General features: G+C 40.4%; 1 non-coding gene and 1 pseudogene across 1 annotated transcript; one reads left to right on the top strand and one right to left on the bottom strand.

Annotated features, from left to right (window-relative positions):
* Positions 1-677: 677 nt before the first annotated feature.
* LOC115801798 (U1 spliceosomal RNA) lies at positions 678-841 on the top strand. Its single transcript, XR_004022143.1, has one exon. It is a non-coding gene; the product is annotated as a U1 spliceosomal RNA (small nuclear RNA).
* Positions 842-15,709: 14,868 nt separating this feature from the next.
* LOC149748185 (oocyte-expressed protein homolog pseudogene) lies at positions 15,710-17,178 on the bottom strand (annotated as a pseudogene).
* Positions 17,179-18,358: the final 1,180 nt, after the last annotated feature.

The raw sequence follows: 18,358 nt of genomic DNA, 5'->3' as shown, positions 1-18,358 counted from the left end.
AATATTGTGTTAGTTAAGAATTAGGTTTAGCTTCCAGTGATAATACTCAAAAAGAACAGTGGCTTAAAAAAGATAAAAGATCATTTCTCTCTGTAAATATCTAGGGGAAGGCAGTCCAGAATGGAGTCAGGGCTCTGCTACGTGACACACTCACAGGGCTAGTTTCCTTCTAGCACACCTGCCCTCCATTCTTAGGGCATGGCCTTGTCCTCGGTCCAAGGAAGCATCTCCTTTCCAGGCAGTGGGATGGAAAAGAAGAGGAAGGGACAAAGGGCATACACCAAGGAAGGTTCCGGAAAGCTGCCACACCTGGTCACACCCAGCTCTAGGGGACCCTGGGGAATAGAATTTTGATTCCTGGCAGCCATTTGCTCCAATAAAAATTCTAATGCTATTTAAGAAGAGAATTGATATTGGGAGTAATTAACAGTTTTTTTGGTCACATATATGCATTTAAAATAACTCAGGAAGGATATCAAGAAACTAGAAGCAGTGGTTCCCTGGGGAGATGGTTGGCAGGTGAAAACAGGCAGATGAGGGATAACAGAACAGGCCGACGAGGGATTACTCTCACTGTAATATGTAGAGATGTTACATGTTTTGATTTCTGAACCACGTATTTCTGAACATATTACCTATTTACAAACTTAATACATTAACTTAAAAATTCCTCCTTAATACTTACCTGGCAGGGGAGATACCATGATCACGAAGGTGGTTTTCCCAGGGCGAGGCTTATCCATTGCACTCCGGATGTGCTGACCCCTGTGATTTCCCCAAATGTGGGAAACTCGACTGCATAATTTGTGGTAGTGGGGGACTGCGTTCGCACTTTCCCCTGGAAAAAAAAAAATCCTCCTTAAAGATAAGTAAATAAAAAGAGAAAAAAGAAAAAGGTTTCATTCAGTCTCAACTTTGGTCAGAACAAAGGAGCCATGGAGTCCAGTGGACTAATGGCCCCAGTGATTAGAACGACCTCATCAAAAGAGGAAGGTGTGACCTGGGTATGTTAGTTTTCTCTTGCTGTGTAACAAATACCACAAATTTTGCATCTCAAAATACCAGAGATTTACTATCTCACCATTTCTGTATGTTAGCAGTCTGGCACGTTTTAACTGAGTCCTCTGTTCAGGGTCTCATGAGGCTGAAATAAAAATGTTGAATCGGCTGTGTTATCATCATGAAGTTCGACTAGAAAAAGATCCACTTTCAAGCTCATTTAGATTGTTGGCCGAATTCATTTCCTTGCAGTTGCCAGCTGTCAACTGGGGCACACTCTCGACTCCTAGAGGCTGCTCTCAAGTTTTAGCCACAGGTCCCCCTTCATCTCACTAACGTGCCTTTGTCAAATCTTGCTCGTGCTGGTTTGCTCAAGTGACCAGCCAGAAAAAATTCTCTGCTCTTACATGGCTCATGTGATTAGGTTAGGCACACCCGAATAATCTTTCTTTCTGAAAGTCAACTGTGTCCATATAAACCAATAAAATAGAACAGAGAGCCCAATATAAATCCTTGTATATATGAGCAAATGATTTTCAACAAGGCTGCCAAGCAGCCACTCAATAGGGAAAGGATAGTCTCTTTAACAAATGTTGCCGGCAAAACTGGATACTCACATGCAAAATAAAATTGTACCTTTATCTTTCAATACATACAAAAATTAGCTCAAAATGGATTAAAGATCTGAATGTAAGACTCAAAATTATAGAATTCCTAGAAAAAAAAACAGGGAAAACTTCATGACCTTAAGATTTGGCAGTGATTTCTTGGATGTGACACCAAAGGCACAGGCAACAAAAGCAAAAATATACATAGGGTACTACTCCAAGCTCAAAAATTTCTGTGCATCAAAGGAAAAAAATCAACATTAAAAGGTAATCTATAGAGGGACTTCCCCTGGTGGCACAGTGGTTAAGAATCCACCTGCCAATGCAGGGACATGGGTTCAATCCCTGGTCCAGGAAGATCCCACATGCCACGGAGCAACCAAGCCTGTGCGCCACAACTTCTGAGCCTGCGTGCTGCAACTACCGAAGCCCGCACATCTAGAGCCCATGCTCCACAGCAAGAGAGCCACTGCAGTGCACCACAATGAAGAGTAGCCTCCGCTTGCCACAACTAGAGAAAGCCCATGTGCAGCAACGAAGACCCAAAGCAGCCAAAAAAAAAAAAAAAAAGGTAATCTATGGAATGAGAAAAATATTTGCAAATCATATATCTGATAAGGAGTTAATATCTAGAATATATAAAGAACTCCTTCAACTAAATCATAGCAAAATAACCTAATTAAACAATGAATAAAGGACCTGAATAGATTTCTTCAAAGATGATATAAATGGCCAAAAGGCATATGAAAAGATGCTCAGCATCACTAATCATTAGAGAAATGCAAATCAAAACCACAATAAGATATCATGTCATACCTATTTGGATGGCTACCATCAAAAAACAGAAAATAACAAGTGTTTACAAGGATGTGGAGAAATTGGAACCTTTGTGTACTGTTGGTGAGATTGTAAAATGGTGCAACTGTCATGGAAAACATTATGGCAGCTCCTCAAAAAATTAAAAATAGAACTACTGTATGATCCAGTAATCCCACTTCTGGGTATGTATCCAAAAGATTCGAAAGCAGAGTCTTAAAGAGATACTTGCACATCCATGTTCACTGCAGCATTATTCATAATAGTCAAGAGACAGAAGCAACCCACATGTCCACCAGTGGGTGAATGGATAAACAAAATGTGGTATATACATACAATGGAATATTAATCAGCCTTACAAAAGATCGAAGCCCTGTCATAGGCTACAACGTTCATAAAACTTGAGCACATTAAGAGAAACAAGCCAGTCACACACAAAAAGATAAATACTATATGATTTCACTTATATGAAATATCTAAAGTTCTCAAATTTATAGAAGCATAAAGTAGAATGGAAGTGGTCAGAGGCTGGAGGGAGAGGGAAATAGGGAACTACTTTTCACTGGGTACAGAGTTGCAATTTTGCAAGATGAAAACGTTTTGGAGACCTGCTGCACAATTTGATTATAATTAACACTACTGAACTGTACACTTTAACATGGTTAAGATGGTAAATTTTATGTAGTGTTTTTTATGACAATTAAAAGAAAGTCAACTGTGCCATATAATGTAACCTAATCACAGGAGTAATAGCTCATCATATTCACAGATTCTACCCATATGCCAAGGAGAGGGGATTACATGTTATTTGGGGGTCATCTAAGAATTCTGCCTACCACAGAGTGGGACTAAAACAAGTCACTTTTTCAGAGACTTTCCTATTTGGATTTTCACTTCCTACCTATGAACTTTGGAGGTTCTGGATTCTATTTTGTTTAAGAGAGACAGGATTTCCTTCTTTTATAATATTGGATGATGCCTGAGTACTACTCCTCTTGGTAGAAATTTATTTTCCAGAGTAGAATCACCACTCGTTTATGGTGTGTCCTTTGTGTTAGACTGACCTGCTTGTGGCACCTCTGGGTTTGTCCACCTCAGATTACCATCAAAGCTTGTCTGGGAAAACCTTATTTTTCGTGAAGAAATATTTTCTTAAGAGTTAATGGTTTGGGGCTTCCCTGGCGGCGCAGTGGTTAAGAATCGCCTGCCAATGCAGGGGACATGGATTCAAGCCCTGGTCCAGGAAGATCCCACATGTTGCAGAGCAACAAACCCTGTGAGCCAAAATTATTTAGCCCGCGTTGCCACAACTGGTGAAGCCCGCGCGCCTAGAGCCCACGCTCCGCAAGAAGAGAAGCACTGCAATGAGACGCCTGCGCACCGCAACAAAGAGTAGCCCCAGCTTGCCGCAACTAGAGGAAGCCTGCGCGCAGCCACAAAGACACAACGCAGCCAAAAATAAATAAATAATAAATAAATTTATTTTTTTTTTAAAAAAAGAAAGACGTAATGGCTTGAACACACATAGGAAATACGGAGAGGTAAGGACTTGGAAGCATTGTTTCTAGCACTTTTAACGTTGTCCCAGATCTCAAGGATTGAGTAATCCTCGAGATTAAAAATGGAAAAATCTGAGTTTGAATGACATAATGGCTAAGTAAATACTCCTAAAGGTTAGAAGCTTAGGAGGTTGTGAATACAGTATTTTATGGAGCAAAGATACACAAATGAAGGCATAAAGGCATAATGGCTGGTTTACAAAGAGAGCTTAATTTATTTTTTAATTTTTGTTTTTGGCTGCACTGCTTGGCATGCAGTTCCCCAACCAGGGATTGAACCCATGGCCCCTGCAGTGGAAGCATGGATTCTTAACCACTGGACTGCCAGGGAAGTTCCAAAGAGAGGTTAATTTAATCATAGTATATAAAGCATATTTTAACTACAAGAGGTGGACAATAAACCAAGCAATTAACACTTAATTTAATTTATAGCACTAGCATTCTAAAAGCAAAGAAAAAAACAATTTGTATATATATTTAAAGATATAATTTGTGTGCAGAGAGAAGACCCCTGTAAACGTTCTTCCTCTTGAATTAGAACCTGAACTTGTTTAAAGAGCATACAAGCTGCCCACAATTTTTCCCATCTCGCCTTCTGTTTCCTAGTGCCCTCATTTTTAGAAGTCAAATGACTGACATTGTTCTTGTGGGAAGGAAGATTAGTGTAGCCCGTTTAATGATTTGGATCATTAACCTGTTAGATGACCCCAAATTTCACTCAGCTTAATGCGCCCAAAATATCCCAGATTCTGAAGGGCCATTTTTCTCAGCAAATGAAAGCCTGAAGAGACTATATCTTGGGCTGTTTGCCTCCCCAGAACGCCAGAAAATACCTTAGGTAGAAAATAGAAGTAATGCCTCTTCCCCAGACAAGATGCTTTCAATTTTTCAGGAACACTCGGTGATTTGTTGCTGAGAGCATAACCCAGTTTCAAAGCTATTCTCGCCAAAGAACCACTACGATATTTCCAAGCAGTACACTCATTGGTACCTTGGGTTGTCAACGATAGCTTGTCCCATTTCAGACCAGTTTTTCACTCTGAGAAATGGAAATATACTAATGAAGCGTCTTAATTGGTTATAATCATGGGGGCTGCTGATGCGAGCTCCTCCTGGCAGGTCTGTCTGCATAATAAAGAGTCAGACTGTATGGACTGTGGACATGGACATTACAGGATAAATTCTCTTCCACCCTGAACCCATCTTGGGTAATATCATTTCTCCTTTGGCTTAACCTGAGGGCTCTTTGAGCAATCCCTATACTCCAGGGATATTGTCTAAACTGACAGGCACTTTAATCTGTTTCTTCCCTGCCTTGTCCAAGCCTATGCATATCATATAAGAAAGCAATGAGGTATTCAGATCAGCTTAGAAAATTCTCTAAAAACCATTCTCTCCCAAGTACCACCTATTATTTGATTATTCTGATTTCTGTCTAACGGATTTTTTCCCCCCTCTCTGCCAGGTCTTTTCTGGTTTTCAACTGAGAGTCCACTAGGTTTTGGGATTCAGCTTCTCCCTGATTTAGGGTTGGGATGTGAACGGGCAGCCTGGAGTCCAGAGCACGCAGGTCTGGGCTGGTCTGGGAGGGAGGCCCAAGACTCGTGGGCTTTGCTGGGGTAAATTGCTTTCTGGAGACAGCACTCACTTTCCGTCCCCAGTCCTATCTGCTTTGGAAGGCAGTTCTTCATGGCATTTTCTATACTTTTTGGACCATTGGTTCAAGGATGTTTGCAGAGCAAATGACCTTGGAAGCTAGAGATAATAAAGCTTGTAAATGTCTCCCTCCCTAGACACATTCCAGGTTAGTAAAAATCTTCTTCCTCTCCCTGAAGAGATTTGCTTACACTCCAGAGGAAAAATAAAACCTCTTTATTTCTCTGGAGGGGAGAATGGGCAAGCCAGCAATAGCCCTATATAAATCAGTTTTTCCTAATTTGGGGATTTCTCTCTTGCAATGCACCCCAGTGGCTGCCTAGGTGACATCTGGTCCCCACTGTGTCACTCTGTGGGGATGGGGGTTTTGGGAACTGATGCAAGATATTGCTTTGGGTGCTGATTTTGTTGTGATTAATAAACAGTTTTGTCTATGTCCAAACGGTGTGTATTCTTCTGTCACTGCCATGTATATACAACTGTATAGGGCAGCCTTACTTGTTAGCTTGCAAGTAGGGTAAAATCTCTAACCCTTCAGTTTCTGACTTAATAGTATCCTTCAGTATTCCAAATTCTGAAACAGAAGAATGCAGTGAATGAGATCCCAAATTCTGGAAGAGAATAAAATTCAAGCCCCATTCCAGTTTCTCCTAATATGCATGTTGACACGTAGAAGAACTAGCTGCGATCTAGCCACATTTACTCTAGAACATTCTCATCACTCTACATTAGGAGGTCCACGCTGTTTATGCTTCTCATTTTCTGTAATGAGAAAGAGCTTTTATGAGGAATAACATCCCAGAAATGAATATGGGGGATTAGAACAATAAGAAAACATTTCCATTTAAAGTATGAAGGAAAGCAGTTTACTTTGTCATAGAACTAGGTTAAACACAACACTGCTGTTTTGAGGATATTGCTCAAAGGATTATGTGAAACTGAGTTCAATAAGCCAATCAGGGAAACACAAAGCAAAACAGAAAAAAGCAATAACCTAATGTGAAGATATGTCCAATTAACAAAAATAGGAAATATTTTAGTTTCCTTGGGATAAAAGAATACTGAAGTCTCTGTAGATGGTGAGATATTTTCCCTTCATAGAAATGTTTTCAACACCACCAGGTTAGGTTTGAGAGTTGAATTAGGAGTGACAGAAACAAGCCTCCTTCTAGCTTCTTAAGAATTCACATGTCTTTTGTCTTTTACCTTCTTTGCAAAATAAGTTAGAGCTTCCATTTTGCCTTGAGGCTTTGCACTTCTTGAGCCCAAAGTGAGTAGTAGTAATTGATGACACATAAGTTTTAATGAAATTACTTATGTGCATTTGTTGTTACATCCAAGGAGAACAAAGACATGTTTATTAGGTGGTAGGTTAGCAGCTCAGAGCTACAAAAAAAGGATGTTTGAAATCAATACATCCCACCATTGTGTTAGGCTATTTTTGGTGTAGTCATGAGAAGTAAGCCTTCTGCATGCAAAACAAATACTGCACATAGAGTTTAGAGGTGACCGTGACCTTAAAGACCACACAGGGAAAATAAGAGTCAGTGGCTTTGCAGGAGTTCCACAGCTGGAGAGTAGTATGGCCAAGACTGGAAGGGTATGTGCTTCCTACGCTGTGCAGTATCCCTGCACTTGGTACCCCTGCACTTGGTCTGTCCTCACTACCCATTAGATGGAACTCTCAGGTTGGCCAGGTGGGACACTTACCTATGAAGAGTTTGCAGAAGAGTTTCAGCACTAATGTTTCTTGGGCAGTTTTCTATACTCAATTTTAGGATAGCATCATGGCTAGGAGCTTGAGCTTTGGTGTCAGTCATACCTGGACTTGAATCAGTTGCTGAGTCCAAGCTTGTACTGCTCACCACACAACAGGCCAATAAGTTGAGAGACAAGTTGTTGGGGCAAGGAACAGTGACTTTATCTGGAAAGCCAGGCGTCAGAGAAGATGATGAACTAGTGTCCTAAAGAACTATCTTACCCAAGTTAGAATTCAGGCTTCTTTTATTTATTTTTAAATTTTATTTATTTTTTATAAATTTATTTATTTTTGGCTGTGTTGGGTCTTCGTTTCTGTGTGAGGGCTTTCTCCTGTTGCAGCGAGCGGGGGCCACTCTTCATCGCGGTGCGTGGGCCTCTCACTGTTGTGGCCTCTCGTTGCGGAGCATGGCTCCAGACGCGCAGGCTCAGTAGTTGTGGCTCATGGGCCCAGTTGCTCCGTGGCATGTGGGATCCTCCTAGACCAGGGCTGGAACCCGTGTCCCCTGCATCAGCAGGCAGACTCTCAGCCACTGTGCCACCAGGGAAGCCCTCAGGCTCCTTTTATACTAAACGGGAGGGGCATGGTTAGTTGTTGCAAACTTCTTGGTGTCAGAATCCTTTGTTCTAGCAGCTGTCCATGTAGGTCAGGTCATGATGTTCCTGTAAACCTCCAATAAGACAAATGTGCTGTTGTGCAACTTTTTAATCTCTATATCAATGGAAAAGTGTTACACTTTTAAAGGTCAGAGCTTTGAGAATGGGCTGTCCTGTATATTTCAGGCTACAGGCAACATTCTTAACTTGTAGCAAAAGCAATAGAAAACAGAGGTTAAAGTAAAAGAAACAGATCCAATATGGAGTGAGATTTGTTCTTCCCTATTACAAATCTTGGCTCTGCCACATATTAGCTTGTGACCTCAGGTGAGTTATTTAACTTCTCTGGGCCCCTCAGTGTTCTTGTCTGTAAAGAATAGTAAGTCTTATTTATAAAGAGTAAATGATGTTTCACTTTGCTGTACAGTAGAAACTAACACAATATTGTAAAGCAACTATACTCCAATAAAAACTAAAAAAAAAGAAAAGAATAAATGAGATAGTAAGTGCGTAGTGTTTAACATAGTGCTTGGCAAGTAACAGGCGTTAAAGGAGTGATTAACATTATTACAATGATCAGATACATAGCACTGGACTAGGAACATTCTTCATATTCAACCTACCTTTGAGGTACGCCTCCACATGTGTTCTCTTTTCTTAATTGTTCTGTGATTTCATTGTGTCCCACCTTGTACTTCTGAACAGCAAAAGTGAAGTCAACTCTTCCTTTGTTCCATCTCAAGTCCTCCTCCTCCTCCATGAGGACTCCTAAGATTTCTTTAGTTCTCAAGGATCCCTTCCTTTTCTGAACGACTGAGTTACCTCTTACATCCAGAAGCCAGTTAATTGATTGCTCTGTACCTTCATATATGCTGTTCAGTCTCCCCAAATACGCTATAGGCTTCTGTAAGATTCCGCTCCTTTTTTTTTTTTTTTTGCGGTACGCGGGCCTCTCACTGTCATGGCCTCTCCCGTTGCGGAGCACAGGCTCCGGACGCACAGGCTCAGAGGCCATGGCTCATGGGCCCAGCTGCTCCGCGGCATGTGGGATCTTCCTGGACCGGGGCATGAACCCGTGTCCCCTGCATCGGCAGGTGGACTCTCAACCACTGTTCCACCAGGGAAGCCCTCCTCTCCTTCTTTTGACTGTCATAGCAGAGCACTGAAGCTATCAAAGGATCTCAGTGAATAATTAGTAGGTGAGTTGATATACTGTGCCCACCAATGACACAAGCCTAGTTCAAGAGCAATTCAGGATTTTAGGGACCCATTATTTCCAAACCCAAATCAACACATGTGATTTTGTCAAGTACAAGCTGACTTAGGGGAAAGTGGAGCAGAAGATTTGAAACTGGGACTGTTCCAGAAAATTCAGGAGGTGTCTTCATGATTCAGGTAGAGAATAGCCATCAGTGTAGGAAATTACTTTTCTCAGTGAATCTTCTTGGCATGCAAAGTATTTTTAAGAGTCTGGTTTGTAAATCTCATCTGGCCAATGAAAACTTGATGACCTCTCTGGTTGTTTATTCTTCTTTTTTTCCTCCTCTTCCTCGTCCTCCTCCTTCTCCTCTTCTTGCTCCTCCTTCTTTTTAACAAATTAATTTTGTGTAGAGGAACTGGGACAATAAGAGTGATTGGGAAAAACAAAGAGACAAGGAGAATCTTAAGGTAACCTTAAATTTTAACTTTAAATTTTTATAAGAATGTTCTGGGTGGTCAGTGTGACTCCTATTTACTCTTATATAACTCCTATAAAGCATATATAAATATGCTTTCTGCAAAAGAAGTGTTCCAAAAAAATTTGTGTAAGTTGATTTCTGGAAAGGCTTATCATATTTTGAATCCATAGAAGATCTTTATAGACATTCTACACTGATTCCTTTTGTCAAGAAACAGGTGTCTTAGTTGTGTGTTGTTGTATAAAAAATTACCCCAACATTTAGCAGCTTAAAGCAACATTTATTATCTCTCAGTCTCTGGGTCAGGCATCTGGTGCTGCTTATCTGGGTCCTGTGGTTTAGGCTTTCTACTATCAAGGTGTCAGCAGAGCTAGTCATCTCCAGGTCAATTGGAAATGGATTCATTTCCAAGTTCACACACGTGGATTTTGGCCAGAGGCTTCCTACAGTTCCTTACTTGTGGGTCACTCCATAGGGCAGCTCACAATATGTACATTTGCTTCACCAGAGCAAGCAAGTGAGCAGAGCCAGAGAGAGAAAGAAAACCATCAAGACAGAGTCACAGTTGTTTATAACTAAATCTCAGAAGTGACACCCCATCACCTTTATTGCATTCTATTTATCAGACGTGACTTGTTAGATCCAGCCCACACTTCCGGGTTGGGGATTATACAAAGACATGGAGACCACGAAGTGTGTATCATTGGTGGCTATCCCAGAGGACAGGGGACAAAGACAAACAACTGTCTTCGTTAATTTGGATTTTTGCATTTTAAATTTATGTGACATACCTCTGTGCAAAGTGGAGTTGAGAACTTCCTAATTCATGTTTCATCTGCTTGCATCCCCTAAGAAAATCCTTGTGGAGATAACTTAGTTAGTCATTTAGAGTTAACCTCCTCTTTCTCTAGGCTCATTCATCAAATTATAGGTTAAGTCAGAAAGAAGCAAAGAAAAGACCATAAAAGGAATGAAGCTGGCACTAAAATTTTTTTCTTACTGTAAAAAATTTTCAAGATACAGAAAAGTCGAGAAAGTAGTATAATAAACTGCCAAGTACCCATTACTCAGAAGCAGTTCTAGCATTTATTGAGCACCTGTGCAAATCATTGTGCAAAATGTTTCCAGAAAATTGTTTTCACTAATCCATTCAACAAGCTTGTAAAATAAATATTATTTTACTTAAGGATAAGGTAAATATTACACTCTGTATGGAGAATACTGAGACTCAGGATGGGGTAAAAAAATTGCTCAAGATTATAGAACTAGCAGAGCTAGGATTTATTGTATTTTATTTATTTTCTCCAATTTGTTTTTCTACTTCAGTATCACTCCTTTTCTCTTCTTTTCTTTATGTTACTATTGTCCTACAACTATACATCTTTATGAATTATAAGCCCATCAACAGTTTTATAATTATTGCTTTTTGCATCTGTCTTTTAAATCATATAGAAGGAAAAAGTTACTAACAAGGATAAACTTATGCTGTCTTTTATATATATTTACCTATGTAGCTACCTTTACTGGTGCTCTTTGTTTCTTTGTGAGAATTAGAGTTACTGTCTAAGGTCTTTTTACCTCATTTGAAGGAGTCTCTTTAGGATTCCTTGTAGGGTAAGTGTGCCTTTGATCTGATCACTTGATTCTATTTCTATTTCTAAAACTATTTCTAACACACCTTATGGGCAGGGAGAACCCATGAGTCCCAGGACCAGCTTCCCATGAGGTACTCAGTTTCATCAACCTGGATGTTGATCTGGCCAGAATTTCTCAACACTCTCATGAATCCTTTTCACTTTTCACTGCTATAGAAACTTTAATAAGCTAGTGAGTTGCACTGCTTTCTTGGTCCATTTTGTCCAATATCACACTACTACAGCCAGCCAGGGGTCAAGAAACAGTGAGCCAAGGAATAAGTAGGAACTGGTACCCATAGATGTGATGTAAGTTAAAAAAAATGCGGATAACTTAATCATAGATCTAGTAAGAAAAGCAGTGAGTTTTTGCTGAAGTAGTAAAATTAGGAATCGAGTGATCAGATCAAAGGCAGACCAAAGTCAATCCAAATCTAAGCAATTAATCAGCTATGAGCATCATAACACAAAATCTGTGCATTACCTAACCAGGACTAGTTTTGTTCAATGCTTGCAGCTCTGTAGATGACAGTATCAGGATTGCATAGTATTCACCTGGTAGAAAGCTCAAAACTGGGCATAATCTAGGACGTAGAAGGGAGAACCAGGATTCCTCCTCTGGGTCCTATCCTTCCCATTGTGTTAAACTGGCATTTCTTAACTTTGAATAATATATGCAGGGCTTCTCAGGGTGTGAAAGAGGCATGGATATCTTGAAGCTCCAGGTATAATTTTAAAAAGAAGAAAATGTGCTATGTTTTCAATATTTAATTTTGTCAGTGTATCTCAGTTACAATATGTGCATCTTCATTTTGGAGAGAACATTGAAAAATCTGAGTTTCTTGTCTTTGTAAAGTGTGAGACCCATGATCAGTGGGCCTTCTGGTCAACTTCCCTCTTCCCAGCCGTACCCTGTGATAGCTCAGAAGGCAGACACCCTATTAAAAAGTATGGGTTTTGTAAACTGATTCATGCTTACCACCAAAAGTTAAGTACTACAGAAAAGTTAAATAAGAAAGTAAAAAACAAAAAAACAAGCAAAACAAAACCCACTATCAACTACCCAGAAATAATCATCATTAACTTTTGGCAGACAAGATCTTTGTCATCATCTCTCTTTATATGTATCCTTATGTGTGTATAGATATAGTTTTATAAAAATAGGATCTCAGAGGGCTTCCCTGGTGGCGCAGTGGTTAAGAATCCGCCTGCCAATGCAGGGGACACAGGTTCGAGCCCTGGTCCAGGAAGATCCCACATGCCGGGGAGCAACTAAGCCCATGCGCCACAACTACTGAGCCTGCTCTCTAGAGCCCGTGTGCCACAACTACTGAAGCCTGTGCGCCTAGAGCCTGTGCTCCACAACGAGAGAAGCCACCATAATGAGAAGCCCGCACACTGCCATGAAGGGCAGCCCCTGCTCACCGCAGCTAGAGGAAGCCCATGCGCAGCAACAAAGACCCAATGCAGCCAAAAATAAATAAATAAAATTATTTTTAAAAAATAGGATCTCAATGCTTTTCAAAAATAAAAAGCATTCAATTTTTCTTTACTTGAATTTAACAGGAGAAAAACAAATGAAATTGACAGAATTGCTCAACCTCAGATTAATAAGAATTTCTTCATATCAAGCAATTTTATTTCCTAAAAGATAAGTCTAAAATTTCAGAAGATTCTTTCACTTAAAAAAAAACAACAAGGGACTTCCCTGGTGGCACAGTGGTTAAGAATCCACCTGCCAATGCAGGGGACATGGGTTCGAGCCCTGGTCCAGGAAGATCCCACAGGCGGCGGAGCAACTAAGCCCGTGCACCACAACTACTGTGCTCCAGAGCCCGCGAGCCACAACTAATGAGCCCACGTGCCACAACTACTGAAGCCCATGCGCCTAGAGCCTGTGCTCTGCAAAAATGAAACCACTGCAACGAGAAGCCTGTGCACCACAACGAAGAGTAGCCCCCGCTCACTGCAACTAGAAAAAGCCCCCACACAGCAACAAAGACCCAACACAGCCAAAAATAAATAAATAAATAATAAAATAAATTTATAAAACAAACCAAAAAAACCCCCAAATACCAAAAGACTTCCACTTGAACAGTATCTATGGACTTCCTGCTCTGAAGATGAGAAACTTGACACTATCCTTACCTCATCCCTTCAAGACCACATTTCTGGTAAGCCTATTTTTACTTTTACCTTATCAAGATTCATAAATTTGCTCTCTCTTGTAAACATAATTCTCACAGCACTGCTTTTTCTTTAAACCATTGAATGAGTTTAATGACCCACCATTCATTGGCCATGGAACCTCCATTTCTAGTTTCTTTCGGCTTGCTGTATTTTGATGTTGGATGACTCTCAAAGAGCTTGTGAGCACTAAATTTCATGAACTGTTGCTTATTTGAGAAAGTCTGTTTCTTACCTTTATGTTTCAAGTACAATTGATTGGACACAAAATTACACTTTGATTTTCCTGGGAAAAATTTTCTGGTAGATTAAGTCTTCTCTTTTTGTCATTAAATCTTTCAGAACTTTTTGTTTTACCATTTGCTTCTTTTCTTTAGGAATATCAATTATTTTTATATTAGATTTCCCTTGTCTGTATTCCATATCAGTCAGTAATCATCACTAATAATTTTCATCTTTTTAAATTTCATACCGCTGTTTTCAGCTGTACATATTTTATTTTGGGTTGCTTTTCTGTGGCCTTTATCTATGAAAAGACTTGGTGACCTACCTGGACTTGCCTTTTAGCACCTTGACCACCAGCATCAAGGACCTGCATAGTTTTTGGCCTTGTTCATTTTCCTTCTTCCTTAGATCAAAGACTCCTTGCTTCACTTCTTAAATGGGTCAATCCATCTCACTGTAACCTCTTTAAGAGCAGGAGGAAATTTAGGTAGTTGTTTTATAATCCTTAATTTTATTATGAGGAAATGAGAGAAAGATCATGTAGGTCAAGAAGCATAACCATGAGAGATGGTGGTACTATATGAAGTTAAAGAGGATAGGTTGGGTAAGGCAGGTTGGATTATCTTTAGGCTATGGAGTTTGGGTTTTATTTTTAATATACTGGGTGGGTGGGAGGAGAGTGGAGAGTGGTGGTCATTGAAGGACTTTAAATAAGAAAGGATTGTGCACTCATATGTTTTGAAGTTAACTGTAGTTGTAGGATGGAGAATAAACTGGGTAGGATGAAGAGTAGAAGATAAAAGATCAGTTAAGGAACCTTACATCTACTCATTAGAGATAACTGCAGACTAAGTGAGGCATTAAAAATAGAAAGAAGAGGGACTTCCCTGGCAGTCCAGTGGATAAGACTCCCAGTGCAGGGGGCCCGGGTTTGACCCCTGGTCACGGAACTAGATCCCATATGCTGCAACTAAGAGTTCGCATGCCACAACTAAAGATCCCACACACTGCAACTAAGACCCAGCGCAACCAGATAAATAAAAAAATATTTCTTAAAAAATAGAAAGAAGAAACATATTACTTTTTTTAAATGAAGGGAACTGGATGGATTAAATATATTTTTGCATCCATAACAACTTGATATGTAATAGCTAAATGTGGAAAGGATCAAAAATGTTCATCAATAGGTGAGTTTAAACAATTGTGATATTTCCATACAGTGGAACATTACTCAGCAAAAAAAGGAATGAGCTATTAATGCATACAACAATGTAGATGAATTGTAAAATAATTATGATGCATGAAAGAAGTCTGACAGAGTTCATACTGTATGATTCTATTTATTTAAAGTTCAAGAAAGTGCAAAATGAGCTATAGTGACAGCAAGCATATCAGTTACTGCTTGGGGATGGGGGTGTGGGGTGATGGGGGGGTGGGCTGGCAGGATTCCAAGGGGGCATTAGGAAACTTTTGGGGGTAATGGATTTGTTTATTATCTTGATTGTGGTGATAGTTTTGGGAGTGTACCTGTGTCAAAACTAACTAAATAATACACCTATTTTATCTTAATTATGGGCAGTTTATTTCATGTCAGTTACACATCAGTAAAGCTGTTTAAAAAACTCAAAATATTTTTGAGCTGGGTTAGTGGTATTCGGTGAAGGGAATGTGGGAGAGTGAAGCAACAAAGGTGACGATTAGGTTTCTGATATGAGCTATTTTCTATGAAGACGTTTAAAGCCATGGCATGGGAGACACTACTGAGAGTGAGAATGAGGAAGACCTGGGACTGAGTGTGGAGGAAAGCTGACATTCACAGGCTGGGCAGAGGAGAAGCTGGTATCTTATTTCTTGGTGCAAATGCACCAAAGTTTATTTAACTCTTTTTGATGGAGGACACACTTATTTCTAATGCTTTTAACTTACAAACAATGTTGCAATGAATAACCTTATATATGTGTTGTTTTGGAAGTGTGTGCGTGTGTGTGTGTGTGTATGTGTAATTTGCAGGATAAATTTCTCTAAGTAGAATTTGCTGATGTATATACACTAATATGTTTAAAATAGATAACTAATAAGAACCTGCTGTATAAAAAAATAAAATTCAAATAAATAAATGAAAGAATTTGCTGGATCATAGGGATGAACAGTTATGATTTTGGATGATAATGCTAAACTCTCCTTCATAGTTGCACGAATTTACATTCCTATGAGCAATAACTATTGCTCATAGGAATGTAAATTAATCAGCAAAATAATAATCAGTAGTAAAATAAACCACTATCCATCAAGATACAGGAAAAAAATAAATGCATAGATTTAAGGATATTTGCTTCTCTTGAACTTTAGTAGCAGAAGGAGAACTGTTCTCATACTCCTGACAACACTTACGCAACAGGACGCTGGGGGACCTGGGGGCCTGGTGCCTGGGCCTTCAAGAACTCCTCGAGTTGTTCCATGTTCTCAGCTCGGGCGCCCTGCTCCCGGTGACTCGGCGCCAGGCTCAGGAGCACGCTCTTCACCCGGCGCTGGACAGCCGGCCGCCCGAAGACGGTGATTTCCACCAACCTCCCGGCGTGAACTGCGTCCACGGTCAGCAGGGCCTGGCTCTTCCACTCCATTTCCGGAACCACGGCTCGGTCTGGGCCGAAGACCGAGTCGGCCAGCCACGCCTCCAAATAAAACACCAGCAGGCTCCTCAGCTACTGCACAGGAAACCACCACGGCCGGGAGCGAATCCGTGGCGGCGGAAGTGGGAACCCCAGCAGCCCGTCCCCCAGAGCCTCGGCAGCGCCCGCGTAGTCGGCTGTGCTGAAACCTGCAGCAGCCCGCGGGTAAGGGGCGAGCAGCTCTCGCGGGATTTTCTTTCCCCATAACCTCATTAACACAGAGTATTATCTAGCTTTTGACCTTTGCTAATCTGGTAAGTGAAAAATGGTAGTTCTGGATAATTTTAATTTGTATTCTTTCATTATGAGTGAGATTGAACATCTTTTTACGTTTAAAAGATATTTGTATTTCCTTTTTTGGGGATTGTTGTCCATTCAAAAAAGTGAGTTATTGGTTTTTTGTGGTTTATTTTTTGCGGTACACGGGCCTCTCACTGTTGTGGCCTCTCCCGTTGCGGAGCACAGGCTCCGGACACGCAGGCCCAGCGGCCACGGTTCACGGGCCCAGCCGCTCCGCGGCATGTGGAATTTTCCCGGACCAGGGTACGAACCCGTGTTCCTTGCATCAGCAGGCGGACTCTCAACCACTGCGCCACCAGGGAAGCCCTAGGTTATGGGGTTTTTTTCTTAGCACTTTATACATGCTATAGGAAAAGTAGCCCTTTGTTTGCAATATAACGATGTAAATGTGTTTTACCAGTTTGTTATTTATCTTTGGAATTTATTTTCCCAGTTTGTTGTTTGTCTTTTGAATTTGTTTATGGTGGATTTTTTTTTTTTTTTTTGCGGTACGCGGGCCTCTCACTCTTGCGACCTCTCCCATTGCGGAGCACAGGCTCCGGACGCGCAGGCTCAGCGGCCATGGCTCACGGGCTCAGCCACTCCGCGGCATGTGGGATCCTCCCGGACCGGGGCCCGAACCCGTGTTCCCTGCATTGGCAGGCGGACTCTCAACCACTGCGCCACCAGGGAAGCCCTATGGTGGCTTTTGCCTTGCAGAAATGTTTGATTTTTATATTGTCAAATTTATAAATCTTGGGACTTCCCCTGGCGGTCCAGTGGTTGACTCCGCGCTTCCACTGCAGGGGGTGCAGGTTTGATTCCTGGTCAGGGAACTAAGATCCCACATGCCATTTGGTGCGGCAAAAAAAAAAAAAAAAAAAAAATTATAAATCTTTTTGTTTATGGCCCTTGAGTTTTGTGTCATAGTTAAGAAGGCTTTTCCCACTCTGAGTTTATTAAAGAGTTCTCTCATGATTTCTTACAGTATATTTATAGTTTCATTATTTAAACTGAGATCTTTGATCCAATAGGAGATTTTCCTGGTGTAAAGTGGGAAGTACTGATACAACTTTGGTTTTATTTTTAGATGGCTCCCTGTTTTCTCCAAATCATTTATAATATAAATCTATCTTTTCACCATTGAAGATTTAAGATTTCATCTTTTAAAAAAGATTTAAGGTTTCATCTAAAAGATTTAAGATTTCATCTAAAAAAAGATTTAAGTTTCCATCTTCATCTTTACTAAGTGAGAGAGAAGGCTTATGTATGGAGGTTGTAGAATATATTTGAATGCTAACGGGAGTGATCCAGTAGAGACGGAGAGAACTGAAAATTCAAGAGTAAAATCCCTGAGATAGAGAACAAGATTTGGAACAGTTTAGTAATAAATAATGAAAGGTGGCATTTTTGAGGGTTTCTTATATGCCAGGCAATGTTTCAAATGCTTTACCATGGATTAAACAATTTAATCCTCTGAATAAGAGTACATTCCTACTTATTATTCTTAATTAGTATAACCACTGTGAGCCCCACCTGCCCATTTATTTATTTATATATACACCTCCCTCCCCACCTCAGTGAACTTCTTCACTGGCACATGTTCCCTTGCCTGGCAAATAAATAAACTTAGAGTTTGCTTTATGGATCACTGTAATGGTCATTGGCTTTCCCTTATAAGTTCACAACAAC

Source organism: Delphinapterus leucas, chromosome 10 (assembly GCF_059928025.1).
Source record: "Delphinapterus leucas isolate spDelLeu-1000000601 "Yukka" chromosome 10, BTC_Dleu_Yukka2, whole genome shotgun sequence".
Lineage (NCBI taxonomy): Eukaryota > Metazoa > Chordata > Mammalia > Artiodactyla > Monodontidae > Delphinapterus > Delphinapterus leucas.
This window is presented reverse-complemented; position numbering and strand designations above follow the sequence as displayed.